Raw genomic sequence first — 21637 nt, forward strand, 5'->3', positions numbered from 1 at the left:
GGTTAGCCACTACAGTTCAGGCAGGCAGTCTGGATTTGACCATATGTCCTGCAGGCATAACCAGGGCCCCTTCAGATTGTTTCTTACAACCCATAACAAAGGAGACTGAGCACTGTGGTTAAAATTTCCCTGATGCATTGCCACATCTCAATCCACTCAGTTGCGTAAGCAAGACTTTTAATGACTGCCACCCTTGATTCTGGCCTTTCACTCAGCCCCACATTCATCATTCAGTCCTGTTGCTCCTACTTCCCACATGTCCACTTCACCCTCACATCATCTTGATAGTTTATAATATCTTCCTTAGCTGTACCCATGTTGATTGGTTTCATGTATGTAAAAGATGGCTTTATATAGGTAAAACTTATTTTTTAAGATCAGGTTTTATGTATCTCAGGCTAGCCTCAAACTTGGGAAGGAAACAAAGATGATATTGAACCTCTGGTCCTCCTGACTGCACCTCCTTATTGGGATTACAGATGTGTACCAAATGCAAGATTTACCAACTGAGCTACATTCCAAGCCCTTATATAGAAAACCTAAAGACAAAAAGTAGGCTATTGACTCTGTCTTAAAATTAAGTCTGTAAGCTGGGTGCAGTGGCACACACCTGTGAGCCCAGCATTCAGAGAGACTGAGGCAGGTGGGTAGCTGTGACTTCAGGGCCAGCCTTATATACAAAGCCAAGACAGCCAAGGCTACACAGAAAAGCTATGTCTTGAGAAAAAAAAAGTTTGTGTACCAAGCACACCATTTTCAGTTTGAACCATGTTTGGGGTGCAGGAAAGAGAAATCCAGAGATGGCTGACAGACTGTGTGCTAGGCCATTGAGTCTTGACATTTTTTGAAGTACCTGTGACTGCAGTGGCTACAGTATAAATAGGTACTGTGGGGCTTTGCAGGCTGCTCTTACTTAGATTGCATGTTTGGTAATCAAGCCTTGGCTACATAATTTGCAGAGTCCAGTGCAAAACAAAAGTGAAGGACCCCTTGTTCAAAAGAGCTTTAGCAGAACATTAGAACAAAGGTGGGCTCCTCTGAGGGCAGATCCTGAGAACATGAACAGGGTGCATTTGCACAAAGCTGGCTGTTTTGATGCAGTGTGTGTGCATGCTGGAGTGGGGAGGGGAAGTGCAGATGGTGGAGATCTGGTGCAAGCTCTACCCTGGGTGCTACCACCTTTCTTCCCTTCCTGCTCTTGTATTCTATCCACCACATTCATTAGTTGAGACCATACTCTGCTCTTGCTTTTTGTTTTAAGATTTATTTGTTTATTCTGTATACAGTGCTAGAAGAGAGCATCAGATCTCTCCAGCCCAGGTTTTTTTGTTTTGTTTTGTTTTTGTTTTTTATGTATATGAGTGCTCTACCTGCATATACACCTGCATGCCAAAAGAGGGCATGAGATCCCAGTATAGGTGGTTGCTAGGAATGGAACTCAGGAACTCTGGAAGTACAGCCAGTCCTTTTAACCTCTGAGTCCTGATACTCTGCTTTTGGAGCTGACAACAGGGCCTGGAATTGCCTTGTGCATGCTTAGCACATGATTTACCACTGAGCTACAAGCCCCAGCCTCAAAACAATCTCTGGTTGCTGTTGTCTTGTCATTATTGTTGAGATGATTTCACTTTATAACCCAAGCTCACAATCCTTCTGCCCCAACCTCCTGAAAGCCAGGATCACAGGAGTGTACCATTACACCCAACACTCAAAACTATTCTTTGTACATGGTGTGTGTGTGTGTGTGTGTGTGTGTGTGTGTGTGTGTGTGTGTGTTTTCAGGTTTTAAGAACTTTATTTTCCTTCCACATTTTCCCCTTTGCTCAGGGGTCTGCAGATGAGCTCAGTACCACTCAGTTGTGGCTCTAACCTTTTAGGTGGCCTGTGCTGTGGGTCCTCAGTGGCTGGCTGGGCCACTCCAGTTTTCAGTAGGGAACTGCTGGATGGATAGAAAGGGCACCTGCATACCCTCAGACCAGTCTGCCACCTTGGACTGAGTGACAGTGAACTCAGGAGCTGGTGCAGTTCCTTCACCCTGGAATTCCTCCTTGGTCATGGCCTTCTCAGAAGTACCCTGCTTCTCTTTCTTAGTCTCCCCTGGGTCTCCGTAGAAGTAAAGTTCAGGCATAACCTCCCATGAGTGCTCACGGGAGATAGTGCCATGCATGCACAGTACTTCCTGAGTCAGCATCCACCACATCAGGCCCACTGAGTGAGCTCCCTTTTTGTTGCATGGATGGCAAAGTCCACACAGCGCAGAGTAGCATCTGTGTGCACAGAGCAATGGTGGGCGGGTTGACCTAAGCAGCCTTTGTGAGGGGCTGGTGGTCAGATCTGGGATCAGTCACCACTAGAAGCTGTGGCTCCCTGAAAGCTTCTTGGATCTGGTTAGTGAAGGTCACAGGTGTGAAGAGGCCAGCAATTGGAGTTGCTCCAGTGGCAGTGGCAAACTTCACCACAGCTTGCTGACCAGTGTTCCTGGAAGATATGATGCTGACATCAGGAGGGTTCTCAATAGTAACAATAGCCCTAGCTGCAAACAACAGCTTCTTCCAGGATTTTTTCCGGTTTATGATGTAGATACTATCACTCTTCCTGTTGTAGATGTATTGCTTCATCTGAAATTCAAGGTTGGTGACACCTAAGTGGGTTTCTGCGGCAAGGAATTTGAGGACATCCTCCTCCTTCATCTGCAGGACATCAAGGACTCAGGACATTGTGTAAGTTTCCCCTTAAAATACAGCAGGAATCAAGAACAATGCCATATGGACCTGTCCCTGGACAGTGCAGAAAAGCGTGCATGTGTGTGTATGTGTGTGTGTGTTTAATTTCTGAAATCTTACTATTAATTTTACAGGACAAAAGGATCTTTGAGATAAGTGTAAATCAAATAATTTCTCTCCTGTTTTCAAACCCCTTGTCTTAATTACTTTTCTATCACTGTGCCAAGATATCATGACCAAGGCTGGGTATAGAAGAAACAGTTGGTTGGGTATCTAGAGTTTCAGAGGGTTAGTCCATGACCATCATGGCAGGGACTATAGTGGCCGACAGGAATGACAGGCAGAGCACCAGAGAGAACAGTGGCTGAGAGCTTACAGATGATTTAAGCATACACTTGGAACATAAAAGCTGCTCCACAAAGGAACCTGTCTTGGTTACATTTTAATGCCAATCTGAGACAACATAGACTCTCCAGGGAAAAGAGAACCTCAGAATTACTGGTTAGAGATTGACCCATGTCCAGGTCTATGAAAAATTGTCTTGACTAATGATTGATGTGGGAAAGCCTAGTCCATTGTGGGCGGCACCATCTCTACTCAGGTAGACCAGGGATGTTTAACAAAGCTACATAAACTAGTAAATAAAATCCCTCCATAGTAGCTCTTCTAGGTTCCTGTCTTGAGGCCCTGCCTCAATGATGGGCTGTGACCTGTTAGTGCAAGCTGAAATAAACCCGTCCCTTCCTTAAGTTGCTTTTGGTCAGAGTGTTTTATCACAGCAACAAAATAAAACTAGGACAAAGCCATTTGGAAAAGTCAACCCTATAATTCATGACAACAACTGACCTAATTTTGCCAAGTAAAAATGCCAGGTTCTTAGAGACAAGTTATTAGAACTTCCTCATTAATTCTAAATTAATGTTTCATTTACTAATTTGTCTTTTTTTCTTGTTTTTGGTTTTCTTATGGCTAGAGCTGGAGCATGGCCAATACAGTGTTGTCCTGGCATAAACAAAGCTCTGGGTTCAGCCCACAGCAGGAAAAACATGAAGTATGGGTTAGTTCATAGCTGTATTCCCAACATTTGGGGAGTAGAAGCAGGAAGGTTAGGAGTTCATAGCTTGACACTAGCTTTGTCTTTAAAAATCAAAACAAATAGCAGAGCACGGTGGTATTATTGCTTTAATGCCTGAACTCAAAAGACAGAGGCAGGTGGAGCTCTGTGAATTCAAGATCAGGCTGGTCTACAAAGCAAGCTCCAGGCCAACCAGAGCCACATTATGAGACCCTGTCTGGACTTTTTGGTTTGGATGGTGGATATGTGCATAAAATATATTTCATACTAGAAGTGTAAAATGTAATGAGAACATCCACAGCTTTTACTTTTTAAAAAATATTATGTATTTATTAGGATGTTCACAATGTTCTGCCTGCATGTATATCTGCACATCAGAAGAGGGCACCAGATCTCATTATAGATGGTTGTAAGCCACCATGTGGTTGCCTGTAATTGAACTTAGGGCCTCTGGAAGAGCAGCCAGTGCTCTTAACCTCTGAGCCATTTCTCCAGCCTCCACAGCTTCTACTTTTAATGCCAGTCCTAACTGTATATAAGTTCGTTATATGTTAATTTGATATGTAATGCTTACAAATGAAAAGGTTATTTTGTTTCACATTCTCCATAAAGGTGATCCAAAAACCTTAATTTTAATTTATATTATTATTTTTTTAATTTAATTTAATTTTTTATTATTAGTTACATTTTATTAACTCTGTATCCCAGCTGTATCCCGCTCCCTCATTCCCTCCCAATCCCACCCTCCCTCCCTCATCTCCTCTCTGCCCCTTTCCTAGTCCACTGATTGGGGAGAACCTCCTCCCCTTTCATCTGACCCTGTTTTATCAGGTATCTTCAGAACTGGCTGCAAAGTCCTCTGTTGCCTAGCTCCTCTCTTGAGGGATGGAGAGGTCAAAGAGCCTGCCATTGAGTTTCTGTCAGAAATAGTCCCTAATTTCTTTTATTTTTAATGGAGGTAGAGTATGTATATGTGGTTATGCCAGGCCTTACTTGATCTGAAAGGAAATGATACAGATCGCAAAAAAAAAAAAAACAAAAAAACAAAACAAAAAAAAAACTTCTGTATACAGAGTGGCCAAATATGCAGCTGGTTGCTCCGGATCAGCTGGAGTTTTAACCGGACAAATAATAGAGCTGCTTTCAAAGTGATCTTCCATTTCCAGGACTTTAAGGAAATGCTGGGACATAAGCTCTTAGGAGGCACCTGTGGTGAGCAGGGCCTGTACCAAGGAGTGTAAAGAATTAGGAAAGAGAGGACTCGGGAGTCATCGCATAGATCTGTCCATCTCATAAGCTTTTGCCAGTGCGTCCTCTGTGCCTTGCCTTGTGCTAAGAGGCAGGCAGATGACAATCGGAAAGTCAGAGGCTCCTGCCTTTCCAAGCCTCACAATGCAGCAAAAGAGAAACTAGTCAGTCTGGATTTGCTTTTCTCTGATTCAAACACATTGAACATTCTAATAAAAACAGGTAAGGCAACATTGAGATCATGGGTGCCTGTGGATAGTGGGAGTCTAAACAGGCTGTGATATCCTCATTCTATATCTGGAAGATCCAGGGCACCCAGTCTGATCCCTCCAGACCTCTGGTGGAGCTCACCATCCTCCAGATCATTTCACTCTGGAAAGGCTCCATCTTTGAGGATCAGCATGTGAACACAGCCATTGTCAACAGGCAGCGACAGAAAGCCCCAGCTGTCTTTGGCAAAGACCAGCAGAGCAAATTCTTAACTCAGAAGCCTGATATAATTTCTGAAGAAAACAGATTACATCAGCAGGTACCCAGCAGTCTCCCAAGCAGCCTAAAGAGTTCTGTCTTTAGAACGTGGTGTGTGTGTGTATGTGTGTAACAACTATGCTCCAGCCTCATGTAATATGACAGCTGTGGTGAAAACAGACAAGCATCTCCACAGATCACTGTTTTGCCAGGATATCCAACAGAGTCCTCAGAGAATGGCTTGGCATATATATTTGAGACACAGTTTCTCTGTGTAGCTTTGGCTGTCTTGGAACTTTACTGTGTAGACCAGGCTGGCCTCAAACTCACAGAGATCCACCTGCCTCTGTTTCCCAAGTGCTGGGACTAAGGTGTGTGCCACCACCACCCAGCAATAATATAATTTTTAACTCTTCATATATCACTAAAAAGTATATGAATATAATATTTTAATCACAATATTTAGCCATTCCATAGAGTACACATATTTAAACCGCTCCATGCTGTACATGCTAAAGACAGTCTGCCCTCCATGGCCACATGTTTCATATCTTCAAAGTCAACTGAATACCGGTGGAAAATACTGAGGAAGAAAATCAAAAGCAACCATGGTGGCTCATGTCTGTGGCCCATGTAATCCCAGAACTTTGGAGGCTGATATGTGTGTGGGGGGTAGCAGGGGAGTTGAAGGCTGCCAGGTTTACACAGTGAGCATCAGTGAGAAGAGATTACATTTAGTAAGACCTGCTTTGCCAAGAAAAAGAAAGTAGAAGAAAGGGGGTAAAAGGAAGGGAGAGAGGGAAGTAAGGAGGGAGGAAGGGAGGGAGAAGATGCACAGAGGAAATGAAGGAGGGAGGAAGGACATTTTTTAACTTCATGTATTCTGAATATGTACAGATAATCTTTACTTGTTTCTATTTCCTAAGAAATACTCTAGTGACTACTTATGTAACAGTGATACCTAAAGATGATTTCAACTTTAAAGTCTGTAAAAGGTTTATTTTACACAAATGCTAAATTCCTTAATGTAAAAGACTGAATATGTTTGAAGATGCCATGGTGAAACCCAGTACATTATCTTGCTAGACTAAAAAGTTAATAAGTAAATGTGACAGGTACACCCAAAGATTTAGATCTGTGTGGGAGAATCTTGAACTAAACAACTGTGCATATCAAGAGGAAACTGTATATTCAAAAGTTATTTTTAAGCTAAATAAATCAGAAAAATCATTAATCACTTGTCTCCACTGTCTTCTTTTTCCCTTTGCTCCATCTCTAATCTTTCTAACATTCCTAGAGCAGAATTTCCTACCATACACCCACAACCTTATCCCCATCTTTCTCTCTCTCTCTCTCCATGGACATACCCTCCTTTTTAAGAAATCATACTGTATTGGGGATGCAGACACTGCTCAGCAGTTCAGAGTACTTATTGCTCTTGAAAAGGATCCAAGTTAATTCCAAGAGCCCATTTTGGAGGGCTAGCACACCTCTGTAACTCCAGCTCCAGGGGCTCTCTCCTCTGGACCTCACAGATGTCTGCATTCATGTGCACAAACATACACCCATAATTTAAAAATGCTTAACGTTTTTTTCTAGGCAGGGTGTGTCTGTGTAGCCTTGACTGTCCTGGACTCACTTTGTAGACAAGGTTTGCCTCGAACTCTCAGATATCTGCCTGCCTCTGCTTCCCAGGGTGCTGGGATTAAAGATGCACACCACCACATCCAGCTTTTAACTACATTGATATTACATTTTATTTGTTCATTTTGTGTACATGGCAGGTCAGAGGATAATCTGAGAGTGGGTTCTCTCCTTCAACCATGTGGGTCACAGGATTGGACTCAGGTATTCAGGCTTAGAGATAATTGCTTTTACATTCATGTCATCTTGCTGGGCCAAAACACAGCCCCCTCCATATCTTTCCATATCTCTTGCCAAACAAACAAACAAACAAAAATCTAATATGTAGCAGAAAATAAGAATATCCAATTAATTATCTCTCTAGTGAGACTTTTAGGAGACCAGTTTAAAAAAAAACACACATTCTTTAATAATTAATTGACAAGGGGTCAAATTTGGAGGCAGAAGTCAGCGGTGAACACTAGAGACCAAAGCATTTGCTTCAATGACTTTCCATGATTCTCAGAACCATCTATTCTTATACATGAGAAATTGGGCTCAGGGTCAGAGAATCCCACAGAGACAGGCACACCAAACCCAGAGGCAAAATCAGTAGAAGTAGCTGACTCATCCCAGCTTGGCTTTCAAGCAAATCAGCTGACACCTGGAAGTCTTCAGGTGTGTGAGCATATCCTGGAGAAGCAGAACTAAACGGAGGTCAAGGTGAGGCAGGTATCTTATCTTATCACCTGACAAGTTAGCCCTTGGAATTCAGGTGTATTGACTCACATCCTTACTCAGAACTGAAGCATGGGGATGGTTGAGAATTCAAAGTTAACCTGGACCTACCTGCATAGTGAAATCCAGGATAGTTCAGGCACATATAGTGAGACTCGGCCCCAAAAAAAACTAAGAGAAAAGAAGAAACAAATGTCCGTAAAAACAAGAAGGTCTAGCTTAAAATTCTAAGTCAGCCATTTACATGAATCAATTACTTATTTTTCTCTTAGTCTTAGTTTCCTCATCGATAAGGCATGGATAAAATTAAAGTTTCTGCCCACAGATAAGCATAGAATCTACCTCTCAGCAAAGACACATCTCCTTGCAACAGACACAGACCATTACAGAAAACCACAGCAGATCAAAATGCAGAGATGTAGAGCTGAGCCCCAAATGATCTAAAGCACAACTCCTTCAGCTAAGGCTCAGGAATCATAGTGGAAGATTGGGTGGAAAGATTGTAAGAGCAGGAGGAACAAGGCATTCCTAGAAATGTCAGAGAAGCTACACCAATGAAGCCTCAGCAACATGGCTGCCTAAACAAGATCTGAACAAGGACAACACACATAGACAAGAGGGAGGGCTCAAGGGGCCCCAATACTAGAAGAACTACAGCCAACTAAGGAATGCTGAAAGCAGGGAAATAGTCTTCCTCAGGAAGAGCTTCCAATTTGGTTATCCAATGACAAGTGGTCAGTCCTGAAATCATATACACACCTTATGTTATGTAGAGCAAGCATGCTGTATTTATAAATTTAGGAATATATATACAAATAGGTAACAACAATGAAAGAATAGAGGCCAGGAATTTGAGAAAGAGCAAGGGAATGGGTACAAGGGAAGGGTTGGAGAGAGAAAGAAAGGAAAGAGGAAAAAGAAAGAATTATATTTAATTTCTAAACAATTTTTAAATTAAAATTCCAGGAAGAAACTATGATCAAAGTGCAATATATGTAAATATGAAAATGTCACAGTGAAACCAATTATTTTGTACAATTAGTGCATATAAATAAAAATGTAAAGTTCAACTTACCTTACAGACTACAAATACAACACATGTATGCATACACAACCCATGCAGTCCCCATATCCTGTGCCAAACCCCACAGTATGGGGTGGCAGTACAAGATGAATAACATATTAGTTCTTGTTAATTAGCTTATATTTGCTGTCATTATTATTAAGTGGAAAGCCTGAACCAAAGGTGAGGAAATTCCTCAGCAGATGCCCTGTGCAAGCCTGACACACTGAGCTCAAGACTCAGAAACCCACGTACAGATAGAAGGCATCTATTCCACACATTTGTAGCCTAACTTACATATGTGCTCATGGGCACATGCGCACACACACACACACACACATCAAGTAAAATAAAATAAATTTTAAGAAAAGAAGCAAATCAACCTTGACAAGAAAAACAACCCAGCAATTTTTCAGCCAACTACCTATCTGGGAATGATGGTCACTAAACAGACACATAAATATGTGAAGAAATGTTTATTTTAATGAGCTCAGTTGAATAATTCCAGAAGTGTGAGTGTGTGTTTATACATGTATATTCAAAACATCATGCTGTACTTGATAAAGGGTCCGGCTGCATACCCACATGCTCCATATCTAAAGAGACAACTGGCTGCAGATAGAAAATACTCAGGAGAAAATGCCAGGCATGGTAACACCTATCTGCAATCCCAGAACTAGGGAGGCTGAGGCAGGATGGTTTTGAGTTAAGGCTACCTGGGCTGTGGAGGTGTTTCCATTTCCTAGCTATTGTGAGTGAACATGGCTATGTGGGGATCTGTGGAGTAGGTTGTGAGTCCTCTGGGCATGTGTCAAGGAGTGGAATTGTTGACTCATACTGTAGGTTGAATTTTAGCTTTTTGAGGGTCTCTACGCTGAATTGCAGGGTGGCTGGAGCAGTTTGCAATTTCACCATCAACTAATAAGGCTTTATTTTTCCCTGCATTTCTCCAGCATTCTTGTTTATTGTTTTGTTGCTTTTAGACATTCTGAATAGGGCAAATGAAACCTCAAGTTGTTTTGATTCACATTTCAATAATTACTAGGAATAATATATATTTTTGAGATATTTCTTAGCCATTTTTTTTTCTACTTTTGAGAACTCTCTATTTCGGTCCCAGGCCCAAATTTTTTTTTACATTTTTTTCTTTATTAATTACACTTTATTCCCTTTGTATTCCCCCTGTGGTTCCCTCCATCCTCCCATCCCAAACTTTTCCTTCCTCCACCCTCCAAATGCATGCCCCTCCCCAAGTCCACTGATAGGGGAGGTCTTCTTTTCCTTCCTTCTTTCCTGAGACTGATACTCCAACCAAGGACTATGCATGAGATAACCTAAAACTCCTGCACAGATGTAGCCCACGGCAGGCAGTTCAGTATCCAAGTGGGTTCCATTGTAATAGGAACAGGGACTGTCTCTGACATGAACTGATTGAATCTTTAATTACCTTCCCCTGAGGGGGAAGCAGCATTACCAGGTCACAGAAGAAGATAATGCAGCCACTCCTGATGAGACCCATTTTTTTTAATGAATACTTTGTTTTTGTTTTCTTTTTGTCTCTTTGGGTTTTTTTTGTTTGTTTGTTTTGTTTTTTGAGTTTCTCAAATATTCTTAATATTCATCCTGCCAGATGTATAACTGGCAAGACCCCCATTCTGTGAACTTGTTCTTCACTCCATCATTTCTTTAGCTGTGCAAAGGAGTTTGAGTTTTCCTAGGTCTCACTCATAAAACTAACTGTTGGCTTTAATTTTTGAGCAAATGGAGTCCTATTGAGAAAGTTTTTTTTTTTTTCCTAGAAGTTTCAATGTTCTTGGTTTCAAATTTAGGTCTTTGGCCCATTTGTAGTCAGTTCTTGTACAAGGTAATAGATTTGGCTCTAATTTCATTTTTGTACCTGTGGACATCCCATTCTCCCAGCATTATCTATTGAAGATGCTGTCTTTTCTCCAGTGATTGATTGCTGTTTGTTTGTTTGTTACTTGGCTTCTTTGTCAAATATTAGATGGTTGCAGCTAAATACACTCATGTTTGGGTTTCAGTCTTATTCCCTTAGTTTCCAATTCTGTTTCTGTATCCATAGCATACTGTTTTAGTAGTATAGCTCTGTAATGTATCTTGAGATCTGGGATGGAAATTCCTTCAGCATGGTTCATGGTTCTTCCAACTATCCAGGGTCTTTTGTGATTCCATGTGAGTTTTAGGATAGTTTTTGGTTTTGTTTTTCTTTTATTTTACTGTTTCCATTAAGAATGGAATGGGGAGGGGGGTTGATTGGATCTACACTGAATTTGCAAATGGCTCTTGGTAGAATGATCATTTTACTATGTTAATTTACCAATCCATGAGTCATCTTCTTTTGAAAATTACATTTTATTGGAGATGGAGAGGTGCTAAGCTGTTAAAAGCATGTATCACTTCCAAAAACCCAGCAAGGAGGGCTTATAACCTGTAGCTCAAGCTTCAGGGCATCCCATAGCCTCTTTGACCTCTTCTTAAACTCATATATACAGATCCACACACATATACACCTTTTTTTTAAAGTGGGTCTTGGGCTGGACAGATGGCATGGATGTTAAGAATGCTGGCTGTTCCTCCAGGGTGCCAGGGTTTAAGTCTTAGCACCCATACAGCACCTCACAAATGCTGGTTACTCCAGTTACAGGGGATCTTATTATTTTTTTACTGGCCTCTACAGACACCAAACATGTACAAAGTGCCCAGATACACAGGAACAATATCCATACACATAAAATAAATAATAGAAAAATTTTAAATAAATCTTTTTGTAGAAATTACATTTCATTTTCCTATTGTGTAGGCAGGAGAGGTAGTATAAAGATACAAGGATGTAGTGGTGTATACATGGCACTGTTGACACAAAATGCACAGCTCAGGCCTCAAAGAAAAAAAAACTCAGTTTATTCTGGAGCCAAATTTGAGTGACAGAGGCCCAGGAAATATGCAGATAAGTCAGCCCAGGTTTCATGTTCTCACACTGATGCAGTTTTATGTTTTATAGTTGTAGAATAAAGAAAACCCTAAAACCAGAGCAATTTTAAGATACACTGTTGGGTTCATCAAAGAGACAATGACAGCAAGATGCTGGAATCACTTCCTCGGGTGTCAGATGCTATCTGATGACATCATCAGCTTCAGGGTTGGTGGAAGCTAGTGGTCTGCTAAGATAACTGGTGGTTTTTATCTGTTCACTATAGGGTGTTGTGTCAAACACAAAGGTGGACAAGGAAATAGCTAATGGAAGACAAAAGCTACTTCCAGGATAAGATATCGTTTGGCTCTCGGCTGCAACTTTCCCATCTCTGCACATGACTTCATCTCTAAGCAATGAGTCTTTGCAGACCCTACTTCTTTCCAGAGACTCTCCTTCACAGAGGTCAGAGGACAGCTTGAGGGAATGGTTACCCTCCATGCACCATATGGGTCCCAGGAATTAAACTCAGTTTATCAGGCCTAGCAACAAGTGATTTTACTGACTGAGATGTCTTGCTGGCTTAGTAGACAGCCTCCTTGTAATCCTCTTCATACTGAAAGGTGTGCTGGCTAATTTACATCAACTTGATATAAACTTGTATCATTTGGGAAGAAGAACCTCAACTGAGAAAATTCTCCCACCAGTCTGGCCTGTGGGCAAGCCCTGTGGTATGTATTCTTAAAAGATGGTCCATATGGGGTCTCTCCAGGCTGCTATGGTCAGTGCCATTCTTGGACTGGGCCGGTGGTCCTGGATGCTGTTACAAAGCTGGCTCGAGCAAAAAAAATGTCCTTCTTTCTTCTCTGCTGGGTGCTGGCTGCTTGCTGTTGAAATGGGAAAGTTCATGAAACATGGTGCTGGTCCTGGCTGGATGCCACTTCAGATGCAAAGCAGTCATTGTGAAGAATATTGATGATGACACCTCAGACAGCCCTTACAGCCATGCCCTGGTAGCTGGAATTGACTGCTATCCCCCAAAAGTGACAGCTGCCATGGAGAAGACGAAAATTGCCAAGAGATGAAAGATCAAGTCTTTGTGAAAATTTGTAACTACAATCACCTTGTGCTCCACAAGGTACTCTGTGGACATCCCCTTGGACAACACTGTTGTCAACAGGGATTTCTTTAGTGATGTAGCTCTGAAGTTCAAGGCCAGGTGGGAGGCCAAGGTCAAGTTTGAAGAATGATACAAGACAGGGAAGAACAAGTGGTTTCTCCAGAAGCTTCACTTTTAGGTGCATTTTTGTTTCCATCATTAAAAATTTAAGAAGAAGGAGGAGGAGGACAGTTGGCTTGGCAAGTCACGATAATCAAGACACTAAGCAGCATTCCTCCATGGCCTCTGCTTCAGGTTCTGCCTTGAATTCTTGTCATGAATTTCTGTCTAGTGGATTACAGAATTTAAGTTGAAGTAAACATTTTCCTTTCCAAGTTGCTTTTGGTCATGGTGGTTCATCACCACAATAGAAATCCTGACTAAGACACAGCAACACAGGTAAACAAGAAAGGATAAATGAGGATCATTGAGATGGTGGCTTCTTGTTCCCAGAAGACACTGTTAGGAGAAACGGTGGAAAGGCACACAGTTTGGTTTCCAAACAGGACCAGCAGTGAAGGAAGGAAGATCATGTGGCCTAAAAAAATACCTGCCAGGGTCTGTTTAGTGAACTTCCAGCCTTAGTTCTGTCCTAACCCACAGGGATAAATTGGTACTTCCCTTAATACTCAGCCAATATCAAGAATGTCCATAATATCAGGGCATGTTGGTGCACACCTGTAAATCCCAGCACTAAGGGATACAGGGCAGGGGTCTCTCTCTGAGTTCGAGGTCAGCCTGGTCTACAAGGACCATGCAAAGAAACCCAGTCTTTACAAACAAACAAACAAACAAACAAACAAACAGAATATCTAGTTATCCGTCAAGTAGAACCCTCATGAGCCTCGGGTTTAAATTCATCATGTAACAGATAATTGGCAAATTTCCAGGTATAATAAATGTAAGAAAACAGCACTGTTGTTCTCATTCATTTTTGCTTGTGAGAAATTGGGTCCAGGATCAGCATATCCCACAGAGTCAGACACACATGGAGCATGGGAATAAAATCCGGCCCAGAAGAAGTAGCTGAAATATCCCAGGTAGGCCTCAAGGGGCCATCCTCAGCCAGCACACTCTCTGTGAGACCTTATCTCAAAAATAAGTGAATAAGAGCCAGTGAGATGCTTCAGCAGATAAAGGCACTTTACTGGCCCAAACATGATAAGCTGAATTACACACCCAGTTCCAAAGAGCAAGGAGAGAAGTGAGTCTAAAAAGCTGTTCTCTAAGTTCCTCTTGCTTGGTGGCACTCATACACATATATAAGAATAAATAAATGATGCTGGTATGTAAGCCAAATAAACCCTTTCCTCCTAAAGTTGCTTTAGTTGTGGTATTTCTTCAGAGCAATGGTAACCCTAACTAGGACATCCTGTTTCAAAAACTTAAGAGAGCTCTTCATTCCTGTTCATCTGAGGAGTCCCACGTGGCTTTCACATACATACCAATGTGCCATTTCCCAATTCATGCCTTTTCAATAAGACCTGTAGGCCAGCAAAACTTAAAGTGGTAGCAGCAAGAAGAAAAAACAAATTCCTAGTGAATTGCTAAAAGCAATAGTTAAAAATAAACATCTCTATTCTTGATTCTTGGAACCATAAAAACTGATGATGGGAAATACAGCAACATGTGTGAATCTAATTTACACATGTGTAACATCCTAGAAGATGATGCTCCAAGGTGCTTCATCCAATCCTCACTGTAACCAAATTTCTGGAAGTCCACCCTGTCACTGTACCAGACAACTGCTCCCAGGAGGAAGGGTACATGACTGACATAGGGTTGTAAGCCTATAGCCTGGAGATGGAGGCAGAAGATTCAGGATTTCAAAGCCAGCCTCAGCTACATAGTAAGTTTAGGATACTCACATAAGAACCTGTTTAAAACAAACAAACAAACAAACAAAACCTAAACCCAACCCAAAGCAACCAGCCAACATCCCTCCCTCCAAACAAGCAACCAATTTCCCAGAAATCCTAGATGTTCACTGTACAGTGTATGGACATCTTTATGGGTTTATTTTTTCATGCGTGTGACAGAAGTGTTTTGAGGAATGACTGTAGATGCTTGACCACAAATCACCACATTATCACGGGATCAAATTTCCCCATAATGAATAGGGTGCCCTCTGGTCCTCCAAGGCATAAAGTTAGCCACATTCAACAGTGTTTCATCATTAAATTGAAAGTGCTACACATAAATCAGGCTCATGGATATCCTGAAAGGATAAGTAATTTGCATAAGAAAAGGGTACCAATGCTTCTTCCCTTCAGTTGCATCTGTGGTCTCTTACTAGTTTTGTATGACAGGTTAGATGGGAAGAGACTCTAGGGCTTGTCTCAAGACAGTTCTGCATAATATTTGTGGCACTACCCCAAAGTGGCTCTGAATGATAGATTAAGAGTGAGGATTTGAATCCAGTATCTACTGTAGTTCGTTATTATCTTACCATAGTTCTATATAATAATTGCTTCATAGACACACCAGCCTCTCCAAAAAATATATGAAAATTATTTATCAAAAAAGATGCTGTGTCCAGATGTAAAGGAGCACTGTGATAAACTAATAGGTACTGCTTATATAGACCCTACTCTATCAAGCTTTGTCTGTTTTCCTCTAGGGCAGGATACAGATAAACAGATTTAATTATAATACAGTCTGATGAAAGGCAAGAAGAGAAAAAAATCAAGTTCTGTATTGGTGTATGGATAGGGCAGGGCCTAGTGGCCCATGTCTTTAATTCCAGCCCTCAGGAGACAGTGTCAGGCTGATGTCTGTGAGTTTGAGTCCAGTTTGTAGCACGGTCTACAAAGTGAGTTTCAAGACAGCCAAAACCATACAGTGAAAAAAAGAGAGCATCTTCCAACAAATGGTGCTGTACATCTGGATGTCTACATGTAGAAAAATGCAAATAAAACCATATTTATGACCCTGCACAAAACTAAAGTCCAAGTGGATCAAAGACCTCAACATAAAACCAGACACACACTAAATCGGTTAGAAAAAAAGTCAGAAAGAGCCTAGAGCTCATTGGCACAGGAGACAGCTTCCTGAACAGAACACCAACAGCACAGGCTCTAAGATAAAAAGTCAATAGACGGGACATTTATTTATTTATTTATTTATCTATCTATTTATTTATTTATTTATTTTGAGATAGGTATGTAGCCTTTGTTGTCTTGGAACTCTCAATTTAGACCAGCCTGGCCTCAAACTTATAATCTGGTCTCACAGATTCCCTTAATTTTACGTAGAATGAATCATCACATAAATGCTCTCTAAACTTTTCCTCTCCTTCTCTAAGACCACAGACATCTTCTGTCTGGACCACCTAGCAAAAGTGAATTCAGTGTCTTGAAGGGAGGCAAGCTTGCACTTCCAGCAGAAGGAAACAAAAGCCAGTAGAAGCCTGCAGACCTGGGCATAAAGAGCAAGGGGAAGGAGGTGGGGATAGCATATACTTGGTAGAATGCTTGCTTCAGAATCACAAAGCCTGGGTTTGATCCTCTGAACCACATATTTGGGAGGTGGAGGTAGGAGGATCAGAAATTTAAGACCATTCTTAGTTACCTAGCAAGTTCAAAGCCAGCCTGTGTTTCATAAAACCCTTTAACAAAATAGATTAAAAAGTAGCAGGAGCTGAAGATATAGCTCAGTACTAAAACACCTTCCAGCACAAGTGAGGCTTGGATTCAATCCTCAGTACTGCATATGGATGGATGGATGGATGGATGGATGGATGGATGGATGGATGGATGGATGGATGACATTCAGTAGTTGTAACAAATGCACCATGCTGATGTAAGGTGTTAATGACAGAGGGAAGGTGTGGTGATGTGTGTTCATGATCTCATCACTTCAAAGGTCAGAGCATGAGAATCAATAGCTCAAGCTTTTTTTCTCAACTACATAAAGAGTTTGAGGAATGTGTGGACTATATGAAACCCTATCTCAAAAAATAAAAAAAAAACAAACAAAAAACCTAAATAAGTTTAAAAATAGTGGAACTGGGAGCTAAGCACTATTTGTTCCACTTTGTGTGCAAGCATAAATCCTATTTCATGAAGGCAGGAAGGAATTATGGTATAGATGACTAACCTATTGTAGGGTTTAAGAATCTGAGTCTTGGGGGGCCTGGTGAGATGAGATGGCTAAGTGACTAAGAGCACTAGCTGCTCTTTCAAAGGAGCCATTTTCAATTCCCAGCACCCACCTAACAGTTCAAAACTGCCTGACACCAGTCTCAGGAGATCCATTGCATTCTTCTGGCATCCTCAGGGACTTGATACATATGTGCATAGACATACACATAAAATAAACATAATTTTAAAAATTCTTTAAAGAATTTGAGTCTTGTCCAGTGGACATACATAAATACACTCCTCATTAATGGTGACAATTTAAGAATGAAATAGAGCTGGGCAATGGTGGTGCACACCTTTAATCCCAGCACTCAGGGAGACAGAGGCAAGCAGATCGATGTGAGTTCAAAGCCAGTCTAATCTACAAGTGAGTACAGGACTCGGGTTACACAGAGAAACTCTGTTTCAGAAGAACAAAAAGAGGTCATAATTTGTATCTTCAACCCCTGCACTTGGGCAGCAGAGGCAGGAGGACCACTGTGCAGTCAAGGCCAACCTGGACTACACACTGTGTTCTGGATCAGCATGGGCTCCAGGATAAAATTCTATCTCACAAATATAATAAAATGACTAAAATAATATGAAAAAAAGAAAAGATCATCCTGAGTGAAGTATCCTAGAAGCAGAAACACACCCATGGTATATACTCACTTATAAGTGGATACTTATAGGATACTAGTCCTGTAATATATGATAAACATACTAAAATCTGTACACCTAAAGAAGCTAAGCAACAAGGAGAACCCTGGGTAAGATGATCAATCCTCACTCAGAAAGACAAACGGTATGAATATTGGAAGAAGGAGAAAACAGGAAACCAGACAGGAGCCTATTACAAAGGGCCTCTGAAAGACTCTACCCAGCAGCATATCAAAGCCGATGCTGAGACTCATGTCCTAACTTTGGCCAGAGTGCAGGAAATCATATGAAAGAAGGGGGAGATAGTGAGACATGGAGAGGACAGGAGCTCCACAAGGAGAGGAACAGAATCAAAATATCTGGGCACAGGGTCTTTATTGAGACTGATACTCCAACCAAGAACCATTCATAGATATAATCTGTAACCCCTGCTCAGATGTAGCCAACGGCAGCTCAGTATCCCAGTGGGTACCCTAGTAAGGGGAACAGGGACTGTATCTGACATGAACTCAGTGGCAAGTTCTTTGCTCACTCCCACTGAGGGGGGAGCATCTTTGACAGACCACAGAGGAGGACTTTGCAGCCAGTCCTGATGATACCTGATAAGCTAGGGTCAGATGGAAGGTGGGGAGGACCTCCTCTATCAGTGGACTTGGAGAGGGGCATGGGAGGAGATAAAGGATGGAGGGTGGGATTGGGCAGGAATGAGGGAGAGAGATACAGCCAGGATACAAAGTGAACAAACTGTGATTAATATAAGAAATAAAAATTTAATTTAAAAAAAGGATACAAAAAAAAAAAAAAACAAGAGAAATGCATCTCTGCTCCCCTTTGGAAATATATGGTTGAGAGACTTATGAGTAACAGGATTCAATGTAATTCCACAAACTTTTATTGAGAATACTCTACCTGCAAGGAATTGAGGGCAAGGCCAAAATTCCAGAGGTAGAAATGTCAAGGGTAGTGTTACTTGATCACATTAAAATACTACACAAAGTCTCTCTGGAGCCAGAGATGACAAAGCCCCAGAAGATGAATGGTATAAAGCTATTATGAGCTGGGTTTCCAGCTGTCTGAATCTCCTTCCCTACAGAGGTTGATACACTGGATGCCCCAAAAAGGAGCCTGCCATGTGACCCAGTCCCGACCTACATTTTTAAAGTCTGACTTACACAAAGGTAAGAAAAAGTTTAAATTTAGCTGCTGGATAAAGAAGCAAGATGTGAGTTGGCCTGTGATTCAACGAGGACCATTGTAAACTTTTGTGCTTAGTTTCCAAAATAAATAAATAAATAAATAGATAGATAGATAGATAGATAGATAGATAGATAGATAGATAGATAGATAAATAAAAAACCCTCAAGAGCACAGATTCACAGGGATACCTGGCTTGATAGTAATTCATGTAAAAATAGAATAAAATAAAATATTAAAATAAAAACAACTGGGCTTTTAATTGACCACAGATTTGTTCTGAAGCATTCAAGGTATGAGGCTGATAAAAACAAAGGTTAGGGCAATTCTTCAAAACAGCCATAAATCTACTGTCCTGATAAGAAAGTGGCATTTTGATACTGTTCTAGGCAGACCACACACTATTTTCACAGTGAGGCATCCATTTCCCTGTTGGAACTCGGCATCCTTGACCATTTTTTTTATACAATTATTTATTTTTCAGAAGTATCTCTGCATTCACATACAAGTGTCATGGCACTCATGTGGTGGTCAGAGGACACCTTCTGAGAGTCAGTTTTCTCCTTCCACCATGTGGGTTCTGTGGATTAAATTCAGGTCATTGGATTTGGCAAAAGCATCTTTAACCATGGAGCCATCTCACAATCCTTCCACCCCCTGCTTGACCCCATTACTGTGAAGAAATGTTTCCTCACATGTCTTTTCTTTCCTCCATTCTGGCATGTTTTTGAAAACAGTATGTGAGAACAGACAAAGAAATATAACAAAACACTATACATATAAAGATAACAAAGTAGTACTAACCAGATAACCTGGTTCTTTCCTGAAAATGCCACATACTGGCTTTGTTGAGTGATTCTGCTATTATAGTCTCTTCTCATTTGGAACCTGGGCCTAAATGTGGAAGTCATGCTTTTCAGCCATTATATATACTCCAGACTCCCATAATTTAATCTTAACCAAGCATTTTGTCCTTCCTAGATTCCTACAAAGTGAATAAACTATATTTAGTAAAACAATTAATATTTTTTCTAGAAGAAGTTTCTCTCCACCCTTCAAGTTAATAGTTCTTCCCTGCCCAGGGATCTGTCCCAATTCTCACTTTCCTCTCTACCCTTGCCCTGATGAGAAGTGGGAGTTGGGAGAAAACCAGAAAAGGAGGAGGAGCAAAAGAGAGAGAGGAAGAAGTCACACATTGGATCTCTGCCTCTAATCTCAGCATTCAAGATATGGAAGCAGCAAATGACATTATGAGTCCCTAACAAAGAATAAAAAGTGGGGGCAGACTCAGATGTTAAGATCATGGGCTGCTCTTCCAAAGGACCTGTGTTGGGTCCACAACACCTATGTTGTAGCTCACATCAATATGTAACTCCAGCTTGGGGGAATCTGCTTCCCTCTTCTGGCCTCTGTGTGCGTGCACGTGGTGGACAGATACAATGTGAGCCAAACATCCACACACATAAAAGTAAAATAAATTTCAAAAACACCTAAAATAGTTTAAGGAAGGAAGGGTCTATTTTTGCTCACAGTTTGAGAGTATAGTCCATTGTGGGTAGAAAGTTTATGGTGACAGCATGAGGCAGCTGGTCACATCACATGTGAAGTCAGGAAGCAGAGAAAGAAGTGCCAGCAATCAGCTTTTTTTTTTTCTCTTTATTATTCAGTCTGGACTTGAGCCCAAGGGGCAGTGCAGTGTGGGAGCTACTATGTCAACACCCTGCAAAGCAGGGGTTCAGGAAACTTTGAAATCATACATCACAGTGCATCCCACAGGGCACAGGAAATGTATCTATCGCCTACAATGGTGTGCTCAGAGCACTTCCTTCTAAGTCCATTCTGGGTTCATTCAGTGGCTCGTGTTAGCCTGGGAACCTTGCCAAACTGTATAATGTTCTCCTGAGGAACAGTCTTCCAGATTCCAAAGGATGGACTTGCAAACTGCTTTCTGGAGTATAGTCCCATCCCTTGCTGGGAACTGCCTTTGTTGTACTGGTTTATTTGAGAGAACTGCTCTGGACTTCGAACCTGCAGCTGCCTGGCAGGAGGCAACCTGGCTTTAGCCAATCCAGGGTGGGGTCAGAAGCAAAGGAAAGCTGGTAGCTGCTGCCGCTGCATACTAAGACTCCACACTCTGACAGAGCTGGGGGAAGGGTTCAGAGGTTCACAGTACTAAGGACTTTACTTGATGGGCACAAGTCCCCTCCCCACACTTGAAGCTGGTGAAAAAGAGAGAGACTGACTCACTTGAAGATGAGAGGCATCTGCCATTTCCACAGGCTGCAGAGTAACCCTTCCTATAAGCAGCTATGGGTTTGAGTGCCACTCCCTACCAGAGCCACATTGGCTTTCAAGATTCCTGAGAGCTATTTTGAGTGGTTTCAGTACTCATGATCCTGGCAAACTTAGCCATTTTTCAGACAATATTTAGATTTTGACACAAGTGTGAACTAGATGATGACTTTTCAAGGCATAGCACAATGTTCTGTTTAAAGCTTTTATTTCCTTCTCAGAGCATCCACAAAGTCCTCTAACCCTTTTGTTAGGCCCCTAGGAAATTTCCCTAAGGTTCTGTGCACACTCCTGGGGTGGGGGGGAAGAGGGAGGGGTAATGAATGAGGGCAAAACCCTCA

General features: G+C 41.5%; 1 protein-coding gene and 1 pseudogene across 1 annotated transcript in view; both read right to left on the reverse strand.

Moving 5' to 3' along the window:
* Positions 1 to 21637, reverse strand: part of LOC110561735 (vomeronasal type-2 receptor 116-like) — a 799658-nt gene that overhangs the window by 671806 nt on the left and 106215 nt on the right.
* On the reverse strand, positions 1844 to 2717 carry LOC110561731 (small ribosomal subunit protein uS2-like; annotated as a pseudogene).

The sequence above is a fragment of the Meriones unguiculatus genome (genome assembly GCF_030254825.1).
Source record: "Meriones unguiculatus strain TT.TT164.6M chromosome 13 unlocalized genomic scaffold, Bangor_MerUng_6.1 Chr13_unordered_Scaffold_34, whole genome shotgun sequence".
NCBI classification, from domain to species: Eukaryota; Metazoa; Chordata; class Mammalia; order Rodentia; family Muridae; genus Meriones; species Meriones unguiculatus.